Raw genomic sequence first — 20,084 nt, 5'->3', positions numbered from 1 at the left:
TTCTTTAGAATGTAAACCCACTTAATACATTTATTTTCAAGTTCAATATTTCTAATACAAACTTTTCCTGGAATTAAGAATTATATTCACACCTTTCTTTAAGTTTCAAGGCTTCACTGCGTCTTATTTACTCTTGTGCATTTGTAGTTTGTTTTTTGTTTATTTTGGAGCTTAGGCACTTTCGTATCAACGCGATAACACAAATCGTTAACTGATTCACTAAGCCACTATCAGTCGGCATGGGAGTGAGAAAGATATAGTAATTTCTGTATATATATGAAAATATATAGAAACGCTTCTGAAATTGCGTCCGGCATGAAGAGAGAACACCGGCAAACTGAAATAAAAAAAAACTGAATACTGAAACTGGTCGAGCGGCTAATTTTTTTTTTGTTTTGTTTTGGGGGCGCTGGTTGATTGTGGAAAGGGAAGTGACGTTTACCTGACCAACTGACTGAGTGACACAGGTGGGCGTCAACGACTTAACTGGCATTAGCATTGTGTGACGTTTTCGAACGCGCTCTTGTCACTTTTCAAGCTAAAGTTATACAAATGCACTGAGAGAAATTGCATACCTTTTAGGGTTTTATAGTTTAAGTCAGAAGCTCAAAACTCACGGAAGGAATCATTTCCGACCCTATAAAGCGTGTATATTCTTGATCAGCATCAACTCCCAAGTCGATTTAGCCAGGTCAGGCCGAAAAATAAATGTTTGAAATTTTTTCAAAATTGAAAATTTTAATAAGGGGTTACATCGTTAAAATTTACAAAATATTGAAAATTTTAACTTGTTTGACTAAGTATGCAGATTTCTTAACCTAATAAAAACTAGCATAGAACAGTTTTCCGAAAATCCATACCAATATTGTATCATATTGTTTTTTCTTTGAATTTATCTACAAAATAGTTCTGCAATACAAAATACTATATTTAAATACAATAATGAATAACAGAACAATAGAATAGATTCAAAAAGATAACGAATTTCTAAACGACACAAGAGTATTAATATTTGGACTTCGGAAAGACTGTTCCCATTTATTTTTTATACCCAAAACAGGGATTCTCATTTCAGTCAGAAGCTTAAAACACATCGAAGGAGTCATTTCCGACCCTATAAACCATATATATTCATGATCAGCACAAAAAACTGCGCCGATCTGGATTACTCCTGGCGAAGAACAATTTTTTCAAAATTTGGTCAATATTTAAGATTAAAATATTTAAAATTATATATCTCCAAAAATTGGCAAAAAATATAATTTTTTAACTTGCCTTTCTTAGTATGCTGATTTTTTAACCTAATAAAAACTAGCACAGAAAATCTTTCTGAATTGAAATTAATGTATTTTCAGCTAAGTTATGAGATTTTAAAAAACTTGATTTATCTAAAAAATTGTCATATAAATATCTATTAATATTGATTCCAAGGAATGCAAATATTTTAATATTTCTTATGAGTAATTTCCCATACGCTTTTATAAATCAATTGCAAACTGCAAGGGTATCTAAACTTCTAATTCCCTAGGTTAGTTTCCCTATATTGTTATATTTATATTTAATACATTATTTCTCTCTGTTTCTGTTGATATATTTATGCCTGCATTTTGATGATGTCTGCTTCTGGTGGCAGTTGCAGTTGCACTTGCCTCTTTCTACGAACAAAAGGCTGCTAATAAGCGCCAACTGGAAACTAAAATTGAATTAAAGCTGTGTTTTTGTTCAACTGTTGCATGCAAATGAGTTTGCGGCAACGGTGACTTCAATGCCTGCGGTTTTTCAACCAACCAGCTAGCCAGTCGACGATGTTGCCTTTGCTACTATTCCTGATGATGATTATGATGTTGCTCCTGGCCAACGTCCGACTACCTGAACCTGAACAATTGCTCGACAGCCAAAGTCAATTGGGCAGGCACACCCGCAACACACACACACAACACACACACACAACACACACACACAACACACACACACAACACACACACACAACACACACACACAACACACACACACAACACACACACCTCTCAAACACCAGAGAGAAGGCTCTCGGCTGCTGTCGGACATGTTTTGCATGCAAAGCTCCCAATGACGTTGACTGGGCTTTTATGAGCGAGGAGTCTGTTGCATGCGTATGTGCACTGGGAGAAAAGCTTATATGACTTTGTCATAAAATTATGTAGAAGGTTCTAGACCCTAAAGCAAGGTAACAGAGAAGTTAAGGGGTATTCCAAATAAATTATTGTACTATATAATGGAGAATATGTTGCATTTCTCAGAGGAAAACAACTCCTTAACCCAGAATTCTAAAGAAACCCTTTCAATTTCAAACTCTACAAAATATCTGAGAGTGTCCTAGGGGGACGTGGCCACAGGATGCACTTGCTGCACATTGTAACACTTGAGCATACAATGGGCCAGTGGTCAGTGGTCACTAGTTGGGCATTTTTGTCCAAAACACACAACACAACATGGCACAACACAACACACACAACACTGGATTGATTGAATTGAAAGTTAATTTCAGTAAAAAGACAGGTGTTGATAATATTCAAAGGAAATGTAATAGAGAATTCCAAAGCCAAATCTTTGTAATCCTTCGCTAAGAGTTCCGCCTGCCGCAAGAACTCTTGTATAAATAGAACCAAAATGACCGTGTTTTAGGGGGTGTTGTTCGTGTGTGTGGGCAGTGTCCTCAATTAAAATTAATTATGCCCAAACGATACGCTCAATAAAATTTAATTTGCGAAAATATGAGCTAAGAAAATGAGCCACATAGGAAAATGTGACATTTAAGTGCTGATGCCGGTTGACGGTGCCGAAGGCCTCAAACCGAAACTATTCTAATGCCAAACCACACATAATAATTGAAATTGAATTTTCAATGATAGCATAAAGACTAAAAGACAGCCCAACGATATAGGATATATATAATATATATATATGTATGTTTGTATAAGCTATATCCATCCCACCCCCAAGAGAGAGAGCTGGGCGGAGATTTTGGCAAACTATTTATAATTTGGCAACTGCAGCTGGTTCGCTTTGGTTCGCTTGGGATTATCCAATCCAATGTTTGGATATAAGTACGTGTATAAATATATATATACACATTGATTCCTGTGGCAAAAGGCAGTCAACAGATTCTCCAGATCCCCTCATCGATTGGATCAACAATAAACACTTGACCGGAATCTCGTTGTGCATTTAATTTATATATACATAGGTGGCTCTCGATGTTCCCCTCCTATTTGTTTTATCAAATCAATCTGAATCGTATTAAAAATAAATAAAATTAAAAGTGTAAAATGCACACACACATCACACATACATGGCCATGCTGCGTGCCAAGTGGAAAATATTTCGCAAGTTTTTCTACACTGAAAAGTTGTTGGTGTAATTGTTGGTGTTGTTGTTGTTGGTGGGTTCTACACATTTATTGTGTGAAAAATACTATATATATTGTAGTATATACGTATATAAATGTATAGTTGAACGCAGGCAGACTGACTGTGTGTTTTGTTTAGTTTTTGTACACATTTAATTTGCCTTTGTTGTTGCCTTCTATTGTTTTTATTTCTTTTCCTTTTTGCCGGCAAAACAAAAAAATAACGAAAAAAACAAGGCATAATAAGAAGGAGCAACAACAAGCATAAAGGGGAGATGAAAATGAACATTTTTTGGCAAACAATTCAGGGCTAAATATTTTGTTTGTCTTGTTGTGTGTTTTTATCACGGCAGCATAAATTCAAATTCACAAAAACCCCTAAAAACTAAGGCGGCAACAGGAAAAATCTAGATAAAAATCATCAGCATTTTAGCAATTTTAGAGTCCCACATTATTTCTAAGCGAATCATCTGATATTTTTTGTGCGGAGAAGATACTCAATTCCTATTTCCTATTGGTATTTATAAAGTGAAATATAAGGTGTTTGAAATGTAAACTATATATAGTTATATATATAGTTATCGATTGTTAATTGAATATTTAAATATCATTATCTTTAAATTATTAAGTTAATAAAGTTAAGTTGAATTATTACATGCATAAAGTAAATTTCTTGTTAAAAACATAACAAAGCCTAAGTGACTCTCTAGTTACCACTAACTTCTTATTTTTCAAAAAAAAAAACTCCCCTAAAAGTTGGCTATTATTTTACTCAAACCTTTATCCTTAAGACTGTTTCAAGTTATTAGTTACATATTCAGCGTTATGCCAAGGTAAAGTTTGGTTTAGTTCAAAGGGTTTTGGTTGGAGAAGGTTTTTCTGGATTGCCTTTTGGTCCACAAACACACACATACACACATTTAATTGCAAAAATGCTTAATTATGCATGAAACATACACATACAGTCGAGGGGAGATGAATAATTCATGGCTGCCGAAGGCAAAATGGAGATCGACTTGTCTTTCTCCTTCACTCTCTCTTCCTCTCTCTTTCTGATTAAACAGCGCGCGTTGCTAAAACAAACAAACAAAAACACACACAGCATACACACATCATACGCACACACACACAGCAAAGTACAAACAGCATAAGCAATATTTTGTAGCCTCTAATGACGTACACCGCTCTTTCCAGACGCCGAAATGAAGAAGAGGAAAATTCAAGAAAATTACAAGAACCGACTATTAAATACCTGGTACTTAAAGGATTGTAACTAAATATATTGCATGCCATAAGGTAGCTTGACATAAACATGTTAAATATATTCTAATTAAATTTCCAAAGAAATCATTTTGATTTTAATAATATTTCTGGTAATAATATATGCGATATTTCTTTTTCAGTATAAATATTCGATATAAGATAAGATATAAGATTTATATATTATTGTATAAAAGAAACGATCAATATACATTCCAGATTATTTGCTATTTAAATTAAACGATATTTCCCAGAACTAAATATATCCTATTTAATCTATAATTTAATTCTCTTTATCTTTAAAAGAAAAACCAATCTGCCAGAACTGTCTCACAATTACAACATACCCCTAGGCACTACAACTACCTCGTATAAATATTGGAAAAACTTTTGCCTTTGCAATTTGCACGTCAACATTTTCCCCCAAAATACCACAAACAACAAAAACAACATGGACAGCCAAAGTAATACCAATACTAATAGCAAGCACAACAATATTTTTGGCAACGTCGGCGGTCAAGTTTGTGTTGTGATATTGTAAAGAAGCCTTCTCCGCCTCCTTCTGGTCCCATACCCTTCCGCCAAATAAACCAAATCCATCGAACCGAGGACAGCCAATATGGGAACGAGGTGAGAATTGATTGGACAAGGCCCTCATTAGTTGGAGAATACAGTCGTAATTCTATAACTCAAACTTTTTGCAAGTGCAATTAGGTGTTATGGAGAAAAAACTTTGATCAAACTTTGAAGATAATACTACTGTAACTCTTTAGTTCTTTTATAATGTTGATAAATATGGTTTTACCTTTGCAAATCCCACTGTATACATATTTCTTACTAATCATAAATTCCCACACACTCACGAAATCTGGCGCAGATTCCAATCGATTGACTCCTTCTACCCTCCCACAATAAAAGGAAGACTCACCTGCAAAGATACAAAAGAAGACGAGACAGTAATTAGTCAGAGTACAAGAACAAAAAGAAAACATAGATAAATGTGTAATTTGTCTGAGCATCATTCAAGAGGGGGAGAATGTAGCATAAGACCAAAAGACTGCACAAGAGCGTCTCTCTGTGTGGGATGTCAACTGATTGCGCATACGCCACGTTGGTCAACGCACTTTCCAAGGCTGCGACGATGAAATACTAAATGAAAATGGGGAAAAACAAAAAAAGAAAGAAAAACAGCTGCAACTGGCTCGCCGCTAATCATAATTCTGATCTACAAATTAATTAGCCTGCTTGCGAGTGTGATTGCAATTTATTGGACACCAATTGAGACGAGAAATTCGCAGTTTCATTCATAAACATTACAAAATAGTGACGATAAAAGGGAAATCCGGGGGGGAGAGGGGAGGGAAAGTCAGCCCCCCCCCTCCTCCCCCCGGCACACATTTCGCATAAAACTCAATTTATTAATTGCTAGCAAATGTTGAGCGTGTGTTGCAACAGTTTTCTTAGTGCAATTATGTCGTCATGTTCACGCCGCGAAAGTTCAAAGTTGCAAAATCTCTTTAGAACATAAAAGTTTTTCGCACGTTCTGCACATTTTCACCAGAGGGAACCGGGAAACGGGAAACGGGAAACGGGGAAAATCGGAAGAGCCGGGGACACCGTGTATAGAATTATTCATGGTGAATATTTCAACGGTTTGGCAATATAAACCCCTCCTTTCTGTTTCTCCTCCTCACTGCACAAGAGTCCCCACAATTCGCGGGTCCGAAATAAATAATTGCAAATATTATTGGCCACTCAGCGCATGCCAAATGGCTGGCAACAACAATAAGGACTGTAAAAATAGCAAAAATGTTCAGTTTCGCATAGTTTCGCAATAGTTCAGCGATGACTCAAAACTGCAACTGTCGAAAATTATAACCATAAAATAAAAAGCGCATCACCAGGGGGTAGATTTTAAGTGTGTGTGTGTGTAAGTGTGTGTGGGAAATATTATTATTATGCATTTTGGCAAAGAGAGAGGGAAAATTTAAATGATGAACTGGGTTCTGACAGCTTGAAGAGGGACTAGTTATGTGCAGCGAAATTCCCCGAGCATCTCGGTTCGGTTCTGGTGCGCTGGTCAATTGGCAGGACTTAAGTCTCGAGTCAATTACTCGTATCCGGACCCATTTGAAACTATTTCAAGGTTCCTCTGGGGGCAAGACCAATCAATTTGAAACATAATACAAAATACTTTTAGTCCGCCACAATATTTTGATTAAAATAATATAATCTGAAATAGTGTTTGGTTTGTCGGTGGGGGTGTAGTAAAATATTTGGCATTAAAATGGTCCTCAAAATTTTAATTTTTGTGAATGCTTGCATAGAGTTATAGTATAAAAGCATTTAATGAAACTATCAAATATTTATTTTATTCGTTACTTATCCTAGGTGGCAAGAAGCTTTAATTAGTATAGCTATTAACTCAAGAAAACCATTTTAAAGTCATTTATTCTAAATTTTCCTAGTGTATATAGAGAAAAATTAGCTCAATCTAAAATGTTATTGAAAAAGTAACGAAATAAAGTAAATAAATAAATAAATAAACTATGTAAAGATCGTTAAGAATGCATATAACAAAAAGTAGAAGAGTAAGTAACTATGACCAGTAAGTAACTATGATCAGTAAGTACCTATGATAAGTAATTAATTATGACCAGTAAGTAAGTCTGAACACTAAGTAACTCTGAACAGTGATTATCTATGACCAGTAAGTAACAATGATTAGAAAGTATCTATGACCAGTAAGTATGTATGTATGTATGTATGATCAGTAACTATCTATGACCAGTAAATATGTATGACCAGTTACTAACTTTGAACACTGATAAACAATGACTTGCAACTTTTGTAACACAACACTTATCCGAGACTTGGCTGATAGAAGACACTTCGTTCCGGGGATGTTAGAACTAGTTGGGAATCATATGCACAGATGTGCGAGATTTATTTTGAAACAAATTAAAGCTATTTGAATAAAACTATGGAGTAATTCTTCTATATAATATTACTAGTATATAAGTGGGAGCATGGCGAATCGGTGGACTATATATATGTATATCTATATATAGCTGCTATAGGAACGATCGGACGATTTATATAACTATAATAAGTAATTAACTATGACCAGTAATTAACGATGAGCAGCAAGTAACTATGAACAGTGAGTATCTATGACCAGTAAGTAACTAGTATCAGTAGTAATCTATGACCAGTAAGTAAGTATGATCAGTAAGTATCTATGACCAGTAAGAATGTATGTATGTATGACCAGTAAGTATCTATGACCAGTTACTCACTTTAAACACTAATAAACAATGACTTGCACCTTTTGTAACACAACACGTATCCGAGACTTGGCTGATAGAAGACACTTCGTTCCGGGGATGTTAGAACTAGTTGGGAATCATATGCACAGATGTGCGAGATTTGTTTTGGAACAATTTTACGCTATTTGAATGAAACTATGGAGTAATTCTTCTATATAATTTAACTAGTATATAAGACGGAGCATGGCGAGTCGGTGGACTATATATATACATATATATAGCCGACATAGGAACAATCGGACGATTTATAGAAATATGATCAGTAATTACCTATGAGCAGTAAGTAACTCTGATTAGTGAGTATCTATGACCAGTGAGTAAGTATGATCAGTAAGTATCTATGACCAGTAAGTATGTATGTATGTATGATCAGTAACTATCTATGACCAGTAAGTATGTATGATCAGTTACTAACTTTGAACACTAATAAACAATGACTTGCAACTTTTATAACACAACACATATCAGAGACTTGGCTGGCAGCAGTCACTTCGTTCCCGGGATGTTAGAACCAGTTGGGAATCATATGCACAGATGTGCGATATTTGTTTTGGAACAAATTTAAGCTATTTGAATGAAACTATGGAGTAATTCTTCTTTATAATTTTACTAGTATATAAGTCGGAGCATGGCGAATCGGTGGACTATATATATACATATATATAGCCGACATAGGAACAATCGGACGATTTATAGAACAAATATAATTAATTTACCAACATATTTTGAGATACTTTGAGACATGGCCATCCTTTATTATTTTATATCATTTTGGTATTACTTTTATGAAAATCGGAATACTATATCCTATAGCTGCCTTAGGAACGATCGGACAATTAAAGCTTATTTCATTTATTTTAAGTATTAAAAAATGTTGAGTTCTTAACTTTAAGCCTCAATAGTCATTATTATGCATGAGAGTTTCTCTTTACCTACAATTATGATACCCTTGCAGGACATTAAAAGAATCACATTCATCTAAAGAGGTAATATTTTGTCTACCAATAATTATCATTCACTTTTAAAGTCACATTACGGAACAATGCATCATTTATTGCTATTTTTCCCTCTTTAATTGGATCCCCTATAGACTTCTTTGAGTCATTTAATTTTTATGAATTTGTTTTCGTATTTAATCACCCTTCCTGGCGCTTATTCCTGCAGGCCTTCTCAAGTCATCCTTGGCAAATTGCCGGCCATTGGGCATACCTAAATTCTGATGCATTCTCATCCTCATCCTCCACCTCCTCCTCCTCCTCTGCATGTAAGCAAGATGTAAGCTGTTGCCATGCGGGGCGGATGCTGTGCTGTGCCTGACCGCCATCTGCCCACGGGCAGTCAGATGCAGGCCCCCTGAGCAGCGACCAAAAACCGCACGTCACCCGCATACAGTCAGGACCATTGCTGTATGGGCAATAAAAGCGTTTTGCTCGGCAACGGCGATGTGTCGTGTGCTATGGGTCATTTCGTTTAAATTATGTGAGCGGATTTTACACCAATCCTACACAATTCAATATCGAAAATTCCATTGTGAATTATTTAGATTTTCTTTTTTGTTCGTGCTTCCCATGAATAAATTTCTGTGTGTGAGCTTATATATATACGTATTTATAATGAAATTATAGTGTTCAACTTTGTATGTTTTTGGCCGGATTAAGTGCGGTGATGCATGGTGCGGCAATTGAGATTTAATTAAAAACTTAGTGGGCCAGCAGCAAAAACATGCAGATACACTTTGATTTATGATTTAAGCCAAAATAGTTTTAAAGCGCCGCCATTGCATTTTGGGTATAATAATAATTCCCTGTATTTTGCATGTTAAATTTCGCATATAAAATAGAAAATGATGTATAGAAAATAATCATAATTTTCACACTTGAAAGAGCGACACAAGACGACAACGCCCAGTCGCAGCGCGGCTTGTGCATTATTTCTTAATTAAATTTATTAATTGCACACAACACGAGCCGACGGCCGTACAACGGGGCGTATGAGCAACACACCCACACACAATCGCAGAGAGATGGAAAAGCAAATAACATCTAGAGAGAGAGAGAGTGTGCGGAAAAGCACAGAAACGAGAGCAAGAAAAGCCATTTGAATGATTCATTTACGTGCCGAAAACTTAATTGTGCTAGCAGGTAATCCGCTTGCCAGTGACGCCAATGGCAAAAAGGGGACAAAACCCCATTCATCATCACAACCATCGGGTTCTTGGCCATCTAAATCAAAGCTTACCAAAAAGTGGTTAAAGGCTTTACCACAATTTAATGCTTTTTTTGTATCAGGGGTTGATTTATTAAATTTGATATTTAATTTATAATATAATATAATGAATTTCAGTCTTGTTGCTAGCTTAAAATTCATAAAATAAAAGAATTTTTGCTATGGCTTCTCTTAAATTCTCTTATGAATTAAAGCCATAAATAACCAGGAAAATTCCAAAATATATTTGAGCTGATTTTATGCTTCATCAGTATATTATTTTCGACCATCACTGGGGGCTCTTTCACGAATTCCCTGAATGATTGCATCTAAAGCAGCAGCAGCTGCTGTCATCCTGAGTATATCACCGTCAGAATGGCGAACTCTGGTGGCACTTGTCACCCACTCACCTTTGCCCCGCCAATTGCCGCATTTTCCCACCAAAAACAATTAGTCTGAATTCTCAAAAATGTGTCATATTGCGCCAAAATAAATACAATATTTATATATGTATATTTCTTGTGTGCCACAAATATTTTTCATCTATTTTGGTTTTAAACCAAAAACAAGCAATGCCCAGCGGGATCTCTCTCCTCTCACTCAACTAAAAAATTAATTAGACTAGTGGCTAAACGAGCTAGGGAGGGGGGCCGCTTTCCATGACAGTTGTGGACTTAATTTAATTAATTAAATGACATTTTTGAATTGCACCAATTTCCAGAGGGAGAGCCAAAGCTCTGTTGCACAGTAAATTTGTGCAAATAAAGCAAATATTTTGGAATAAAAGAAAATAGTTTGTGAAAGTCTGGGAGGAAAATATTGCAGTTTGAAAATAAATTAAGGGGTTTGCAGTTGGACAAGAAATGTTGAATACAAATATAACATATTTTCTGCAGTCTGAACTTTATAATAAATAAATTGATTGGCTTCATAGAATGTTAAAATTTTGTGAACAAAAATGAAATATATATTTCTTTTTACTGCACAACTAAGGTATTTACCTTTGGAATGCATGCATTTATTTTCGTTAGATTACTTTTTATTTTTCTCTACAAACTTTTCAATTTCAACTTTATTGTGCATTTACTTTTTGGCTAAATAATTTAACTGCATATTTCGTATTGTATGTACACATTTTTTCCATTTACAGTCGTTGTCTTTTCGTCTCAATTTAACTTTTAGCTTTTTATTTACCTCCGGTTCTCTGATCCGCTTCATTCTGCATTTTCCCTGAATTTTCCCGAATTTCCCTTTTTGCGCCCGCTTAGAGCAAACATTTGCATAATTTAAGTTTGATGTGAAAAGTTACGTGTGTTTTTGGCTCTGCCAGCGAAAATGACAACAAGCTGCCTCGTTGGCTGCCTCCTGGCTGGTTGAACCCGACGCTTCAATGGCTGCGCGAACAGGTGCAACGGGTAAGAAACAGGTGAGGGCAGCCGGCAGGTGAGAGGTGAAAATGCAACATTGTTGGGATGAAAAATTGAGAGCTTAGCGGCATTTGCCGTCAAAGTTGCAGCGGTGGAAAATCAGCAAAATCAGCGAGGAGAAGCAAACCTTTCTCGGTGCTCAACTACAGGTGTTTGTCTGCTGTTGCACATGGATTTGTGTTTAAATTTAGCAGAATATTTCCCTTGTTGCACATAGATTTACAATTAAATGTACTAGAATAATTTCTAAACAGTTATCTAAGATAAGTATCTAGAAAAAAAATATATATATCTCCAAAGAAATGGGTACTTGAAAGGGTTTCTCAACCTACATTTTTCCCTAATTAACTTTAAGTAGCTCTCCTGCATTTTTTTTTCTTTGTTTCTTTAATCAAACCTATTCAAAAATACTGCTTATTATATGCATATACTATATACTTATTTTTTGTTTTTTAAACTATCCTCTTTGGTGTCATCTTTGATTTGTTGTAGTCAGTCTTTAGTCTGTGAGTTGTTGCTCTGTTTTTGGTAATCTGTCTGATTATTTAACTTGCGCTAAATACAAATATTTAGAAAGCAAGGAACAAAAAAAAAATGTACAAAATATTTTGCGGCAATTTTTATGTTATTTTTCTTGGCAGCTTCCCGGCTATTTTGGATATTTTTTTCCCTCACCGCCGCCGACACCAAAGAATGAGGGTCATTAAGACACACATATACTTAGTGCTTTATATATCTATCTATATTATATCTATATGTGGCCCGAGAGCATTATTCTTTTTAATTTATTCGACTTGGGCTTAGAAGGCGAGTGAATAATTGTTACTTAATGCTTAAAGTAAAGGTCAAACCGAGGAGCTGTCAAAGAAGTCCTCAAAATGAAGGCCTTGTGCTGGATAACACCCACCTTGCCGCCTCAATTGATCTTAAAAAATGCTGATAATTTGCAAAATACCGGCCGGCATCCGCTAAATATATATATTTTTTCGAGGGGGGGAAAACAATACAAAGAAAACTAAACACTTGGCCAAGACGGGGGCGTTGAGTGCCGAACATTTGTGCAAACAGTGATTAATAAATTGTTGGGCTGTTGCACAATAAAACTAAAAAACATGTCAGAACAACAGCTGCTTATGCTTGAAATACTTTATTATTTTTAAACAAACAATACCAAGGCTTTGTAAAGAATACTAATACTGATAAGAAATGGTATATTTTTTAAGCAAAAAAATATATATAACTGAATATTTATAATACAATTTAATGTTGATTTTACCAACTTTATACTCGTTAAATGTAGCGCAGCAAACAGCACCTCATTAAATCAGCTAATTTTCCATTAAGCCCAGTATAAAATCCAATTTACCAGCCATCAAATTCCATAAATTATAAACATCACAGCAACGGCAGCCAAATAAATATTTCAATTAAGAAGCGAGGCGAATGTGAAACATGCCTAAAAATTGCAATAAATAAACAAGAAATGGCCAAAGAATAAATGGGAAAAATGTCGCTAAAGAAATTTGCACCACAAACAACCAAAGTGCAGCGCCATGTGACACATGAAGCAAATTAAGAGCACCAAATGTCCACAAATGACGCCCACAATGAACCCGTCATTTGATGGATTCGCATGGAATGATTTTAATTAAAAACCTGTAAATCTCACCAATCTGTGTGCAAATTAAAAAACGAACAACAAACGAACCAAAAGAAGAAAAACACAACAAAATTCGGACATTTTACGAATGCCCATAATAAAGTTGTCAAATATTCTCCCTCGAATATGTGCATAATTATGATGGATGTGCGTGCGACATTTGCCAATTGATGGCTTTGGCTTCTGTTTCGTCTTTGTTCTAAAATGTGTTCATTCATGTCCCCAATGTGGGCATTAATCATTTTTGTTTATGCCAAAACAAAACAAAAAAAGGACAAAAATGCAAACAAGAAGGGCAGTGGAAATTCTCTTACTGTCTCTATACCATTTTTTGCAATTTATTAGCATTTAATTTATTTATTATGCTCGTCTTTGTCTGCCCAATGAATTTTTTTGGCCACCACAACGACAGATCAATTCATTTGCATTTATTTTTGTGAAGGAATATTTGATGGTAACAAATAATAAAAAAAAATTTATTGCTGAAAATTTCACTGAAAGCTAAAATGTATTCCATATTAAAAACAAGAATTTTTAAAGACTAACAAATCACTGAATACATCAGGAGTACATTTCCAAATTCTTACTTCATATAACAATATTATATTTGACTTAATATTCTTTATATTTACAACTTAAAGCTTCTTCTAAAATATATAATATAGCCTAAACAAGCTTAAAAAGATATTTTCAACTAGAAACCCCTACTTTATACTTGAAAAATCATCTAATAAGGAATTCCAAATATACTTCTTTAAGCATACAATATGTATTATCTGCATTATCCATCTTCTTCGATTATTTCCAAACTTAATCAGATTCCAAATAGCCTGTTGGATTTCTTGAGGGACCAAGCAGGCCAACATACGATGCCTTAAATGCTTGAAACCCCTAAAGATCTGAATAAAAACATATATATCTATATATATTTATATATAAGCTATATACTTAGTGCCACCTTAAGGCAACGTCAAAGGTAAAAACTTGGAAAATCTAGACAGAGAGAGCGAGGAAAATGTGAAATGGGAACGCCACAAATCTCCGTCTCCGAAAATAGATGCTCAAACGGGCTTTTCCGAGGGGACAAAGGAAAAAAAAAAGAAAGAAAGAAACAAGACAGACAGTCGGACGGATTTGAGTTGACTTCTTCTCCAATTCTATTCACTGCAAAGGCGAAAAGTTGGTAACAAAAGTAAAAGTTTATTGAGGCATCCCATCTAAGCTGATTTGTTGTCCAGCTGCCTGGGCTTTTCATTTAGCTTTTGCTTTTCCTATACTTTGCTTTTTTCCCTTTTTTTTTTTTTTTTTGTTTTTTGTTTTTTTGTAGGCATTGCACAAGGGCAACAGTTGTCAGCTGCTTGGCTGCTCCAAATATTTACATGGAATGCGTGGCGGCATTTTCCACCCTCAGAATGCGTGCGTGTGCGTAAAAATTTTCCACTTTTCCACACCGGACGGCGTAAATCAAAAGGTGGTCCGCCCCAATGGACTAACGAAACATAACATTTTCCCGACTGCATGTTGCTTTGAAGCCAAAGCTAAGGCTAAACTGTCAAAGGTATTTTGACACAGCGATTTTCGGCAAGATTTTCCCGGAATGCGGGAGAGTTTCAAATGCGGTTTTCATCTTACATTTTTGCATTTTCCAAGAAGCAATTATTTTAAGAAACAATTTGTTAGAAAGGTTTGGGTCATCATTAGATGATGAAAAAAAGTTCTGCTTGCCATTTAATAATTTAGGCCAATACTTTTGCTAGTACTTTTATTTTTTCACATATTATTTCTTAAAAAATTTCCTCAGCGAACAAAAACTAAACCTTAAACCCAAATAAAAATGCAACAAATCAAAAAACCATCAAAAGAAAAGTCTTATAATCTCACACCAGCCTTAGGCCTTGTATTTTGTTCGCACTTTTCCTTATTTTCACTTCGCATTTGTTTTTCTTTTGAAGTTATTTACATGTGTTGCCGCCTGACAATTGAAGGTACTTCTCTGTCTTTCTCTTTATTTTACTTTACTTTTTTTGTCTTTCTTTTAGCAGCGGTTATTTGGCACAGTCAGCTAGTCAGCGCTTTTCTTTTATTTGTCTTGGTTTTTTTTATCAAACGTTCAAAAATTTGTTGACAACATGTTGCGACTGATTGTTCTTTCTCCCCCTACACCGTTATCGCTCTCTATCTCTTTCTGCTTCTCTTTGCTGTCTCGCTTCCACTTTATGTTGTCAGTTACAGTTGAACAAATCGATTGATTGATTTCTCAGGTGTGTTCAATTGCACTGACGATGACAACATTCAAAGACTCGATGATATAAAGATGGAACTTTAGATACATTTTAAAATAAACTATATGGTTTCTAATCTTAGATTTACTTTCAAGATTTATAAAAATTAGAAATCATATTATAACATATTGTATAGTTTTTTTTTCAATGATTTATTTTATATAAAGAAAAAATCTAAATTTTTCAGTATTCTATGGGCGTTAAATGTATATTTTTATATCCAATTTTTTTTTAGCTAAATCTTAGTTTTTCAAATATCATAACTAAGCTAAAAATGCATTAATTTTAATTTGGAAAACATTGCTGTGCTAGTTTTTATTAAGCAAACAAAACTACATACTAAGTTTAAAAATGTAAGAAATCCAATTTTTTGTCAAATTTTTACAATTTTAACAAAATTTTGAAAAAAAAATTCCAAATTTTAATTTTCTTTTAGACATGCCTAGATCAATTCTCCTGTTGATGCTGATCAATAATATATATGATTTATAGGGTCGGAAATGAGTCCTTCAATGAGTTTTATTCTTTTGAAGCTAATCCCATTAAAACATTATAATTATAACATACCGAGCTTTTAAACAGCTTCAATAAAGGTTAAATCATATAATTAGATCCCTTAAGAACCCAGATTTATGTGTACTAAGATTAAGAATTAAGCAATCGTGATATTTATAACAATCTCATTCCATATTTTCCGTTTTTCCTGTGACCAATATTATTTTTTTTTATACCTATTTTAATTTACATATGACCTATAGTTATTTAGTAATTCTCACGTTTATAAATTGATGAAAATAAAGGTTCCCCATATAATTTTCAGTACAGGTTCCTATATTTTCGCATCATTTGTCACGTTCTGGCATTCATTTCACGCCCATCACTAACCACAAGTCATTGGAGTGAGGAGATAGAGGTGGTTGATACAACGTTTAGTTTTGTGTAACGCCATTTTATTTTTATGAGCTCCGCATGCGATACTTCCTCTACGTATGCATGTCTGTGTGACAGAGAGTATCTGTGTGGGCGGTCATGTATCTTTTAGTTTGGTTTTCCTCTTTTTTCTCTTGTTTTTAGTTCTGGATACCAAAGGGTGTGTTTGCATTTGGCGTCTAACAGCGGTTTGATTGAAACGCTGATTGTTGGAGCGTAGCAAATATTTACAAATGACACACAACACAAAAAACAACAAGGTTAGAGTATAGAGTAAAGGGTATAGTATAGTATAATAGTATAGTAAATGGTATATAGTAGAATAAAAAATTGTTGCAATCATAAAATGCACACAAAAGGGTTTACATATAGAGTTAAAGCAACTATGAAAGGTCGCAGAAATACCTTTAATGAAAAGAACTTATCTGGGAAGCTATGGAAAGCTATCTCCTCAAACATATGTTCTTATGTGAAACAATCTTTTGAATAATGATATGATTAGTTACTAGCTATATCTCTTTATGACTCACTTCCTTTAACTTTCAATTTCAATTCAAATCCCAATGATCTATGAGCAATTTGCGACCCAAAACCTAAATACGGTGCTATTTTTGCCAATGATTTTTCCCCTTTTTTTGTCGGGTATGCAGAAAATGCGCTTGATCTGTGATGAACCAATCCAATCGGATGCTAAACCATCCCCTTCGATGTGGTCAGCCACAGCTATAAAGTAAGCAAAAGCCAAATAAAGAATCTAGTTGTAGTAGAAGGACTTTCTGCGGTTGCCCTGTAAATTAATTACGGCCGGGGCCAAATAAAAGCCCAAAACAAAACAATTTTCCAAGCACAAAACCAAAAAAAAACTAAAGCCGAAAACAAAATACAAAACACACACAGTTGGGAAGCACAAAAAGTAAAAGTCACAGGGGAAAATAATAAAAACAGCAAATAAAATTCTCGTCTGACGTTTGGTTTTTTGCATTTTTTATGCAGACCAAGCAAGAATAAAGTAGAAAATTATCCAACAGACAGAGCCCGAGTAGTCCTAAATAAACAAGACCAAAAATTGTACATGGACATGGAAACCGTACGGCTCTCCACTTCCCTTCCCGCCTTGCACTGGCTTTTATTTTCCGACATAAGCGGACAAGTTAAGTTACGAAATTATTCGGCCAGCCAGGCCCAAGGAAAATGCATTAGAATCTGCTTTTCATGCATGCAAAAAATACAACAAAAAAATAAAGAAAATAAATGCGGGAAAATAAAAACAAGAAAAGACGACGGACGACGGACGACGGACGACGACGACGAGGAGGACGATGGCGTCGACAAGATGCGTGCCAAGTTATTTGCATTGCCGCGTATCTGTGAGATGCTTTTTGCGCTTATTTGGTCTAAAAAAGCGTCGGCCTATTGCTCTGGGCTCAGAGAGTCTGACAATGCTTAGGATCCGCAGTTCCCGATGCCCGATCTCCGATAGAATCCCCTCCTCAGCCTCATTCTGCCTCCGACTGACAGTTGGCTCGTGTCGATAAAATGTTGCTTCTCTACGGCTTAAGTGGCAAATGTTGGGCCAAAATCTATTTTTATGCTTGCCGCCGGACGTTGCACAAAGCCCCTCACCTCTATATCTGTCCATATCCAACGTGTGCAGCATAAATTAAATATTTTTTAGCATTAAAAACAAAACGAAAAAAACTGCACGTTACTCAAATTAAATTTTATAAAAACAAAAAGCCATTTGAACAAAATAAATAAATGGTGTGGAACAATGCAGACTATAGTGGGGATTAATGGGGAATTTTTTTCAAGGAAAACAAAAATAAATATATATTTAAAGGGGCTTAGCTTTCGTTTGTTTATGGTTATGCATGAGTATTTAATATAGAGATATCACACAGAGAAGTCACATAAAAAGTTATGTTTATATATTAAAATCAAGTTTAGTATACGGATTATTTTTCTAAATATGTATATGTTATAAGCTAGCTTCAATGAAAAATGATTTAAAGACAAAATATACACGTAATAAATACATATATAAATCTCTTGAAAAAATCCTTTTTAAAGTAATAAATTAAGCAATCTCAATCTAAGTAAAATTTATGGTTAAAAACAACTAATTGTAACTGCTATAAATTAAACTTTAGTTATATATTAACAATCGAAAATTCCCCACAACTTTTCCACTATTCAGCAAGTCTAAACATTTAAATTTCCAATAAACAATGTTTGATTTCTAGGACAACTGAATGAAACCCATTTTCTTTGTAAACGTAATAAATTTTATGGTGTCATACATCATATGTTGCCTCGCTATTTTCTGTGAAATGTTTACAATAAATGGATATCCCGGCCAATTACTGGCAAAACTTTTCCACTTTTCAACAATCTTTTTCGAATAGGGCTGGAAACCGGCAATAACAGACAGTTTAAAATCAAATTACCTCACATAATTTATATCCCCAAAAGTGGAAAAAGATATATGTATTCACATTCTCAGCAAATGCAAAACTTTCACAGAACGCCCTCGCACTTTCACCTCAACACCTCCACCTCCCTTTTTTGAATTTTCCAATGTTTGTTTGTTTGTTGTTGCTTTTGTTGCTGTTGCTGCTGCCCCATACAATATTTGTCCTTCATTTGAAAGTCAAATGCGTGTGAAGCAAAGAAATCTGTTGCTATTTCGACCAACAACAAAAACCGCCCTGGGATCTGTCTCTCCAAAAAGAATGAAAAAATCCAAGATGCGAAGACAACAAAATTATTTTATAGAAAGGAATGGAATACGGCCGAGAGACAAACCAAAAGAATGTATGAAAAAAACACAACATAAATTCTAAAAGGCTGACAAGCATATAAAAAAAAGAAGCATACACATATAAAAACTATGGTTGGACGGGAGGAAATTGGGTTAAAAATAAATGCAGGCCCATCAAAATTTATGGTTATGATGTCGCTGGTTTTGTTCGAGCAATTAACAACGACGACAGACGATAAGGAGCCCTCCCTTGAGCAGAAATATATAATATAAACCCTTGAGGTTGGACCCCACGCAAAGAATAAATCTCAAGGTATTCGGAATTATTTATCAATAGTTGAAAGTTAACAAGATTGATTTCTTATATTAAAAAGGATAAATAAATGGATTATAAATATGTTTTATAACTATAATTAACTATAAGCAGTAAGTAACTCTGAACACTAAAAACTCTTAACACTGATTATCTATGACCAGTAAGTAAGTATGATCAGTTACTAACTTTGAACACTGATAAACAATGACTTGCAACTTTTGTAACACAACACGAATCCGAGACTTGGCTGGCAGCCGTCACTTCGTTCCGGGGAAGTTAGAACCAGTTGAGAATCATATGTACAGATGTGCGAGATTTGTTTTAGAACAATTTTAAGCTATTTGAATGAAACTATGGAGCAGTGTTGCCAGGTGATGAGCGCCCATATAAGCTAGATTTAAAAAAAAAATAAGCTAGAATAAGCTAAACAATTTTTAAAAAATGCGAAAAAACAAGCTACACCCAAATATGAGAAAACACGAAACATATAATATATATTATTATATTATATGAATATGTTATTATT

At 34.6% G+C, this 20,084-nt stretch overlaps 1 protein-coding gene across 3 annotated transcripts in view; it reads right to left on the bottom strand.

The window, feature by feature from the left end:
* Mrtf (Myocardin-related transcription factor) overlaps positions 1–20,084 on the bottom strand; it is a 59,948-nt gene that overhangs the window by 19,718 nt on the left and 20,146 nt on the right. Inside the window, exon 1 of one of the 3 annotated variants that reach the window (XM_086829552.1) lies at positions 93–339. The exons of the other annotated variants lie outside the window; for them this stretch is intronic. The gene's annotated coding sequence lies outside the window, so the exon portion shown is untranslated. Of the gene's footprint in view, positions 1–92; positions 340–20,084 lie in introns of those variants that run through there. 3 annotated transcript variants of the gene reach the window in all.

Source organism: Drosophila serrata, unplaced genomic scaffold (genome assembly GCF_035046125.1).
Source record: "Drosophila serrata isolate PLE 108 unplaced genomic scaffold, ASM3504612v1 contig_217, whole genome shotgun sequence".
Lineage (NCBI taxonomy): Eukaryota > Metazoa > Arthropoda > Insecta > Diptera > Drosophilidae > Drosophila > Drosophila serrata.
This window is presented reverse-complemented; position numbering and strand designations above follow the sequence as displayed.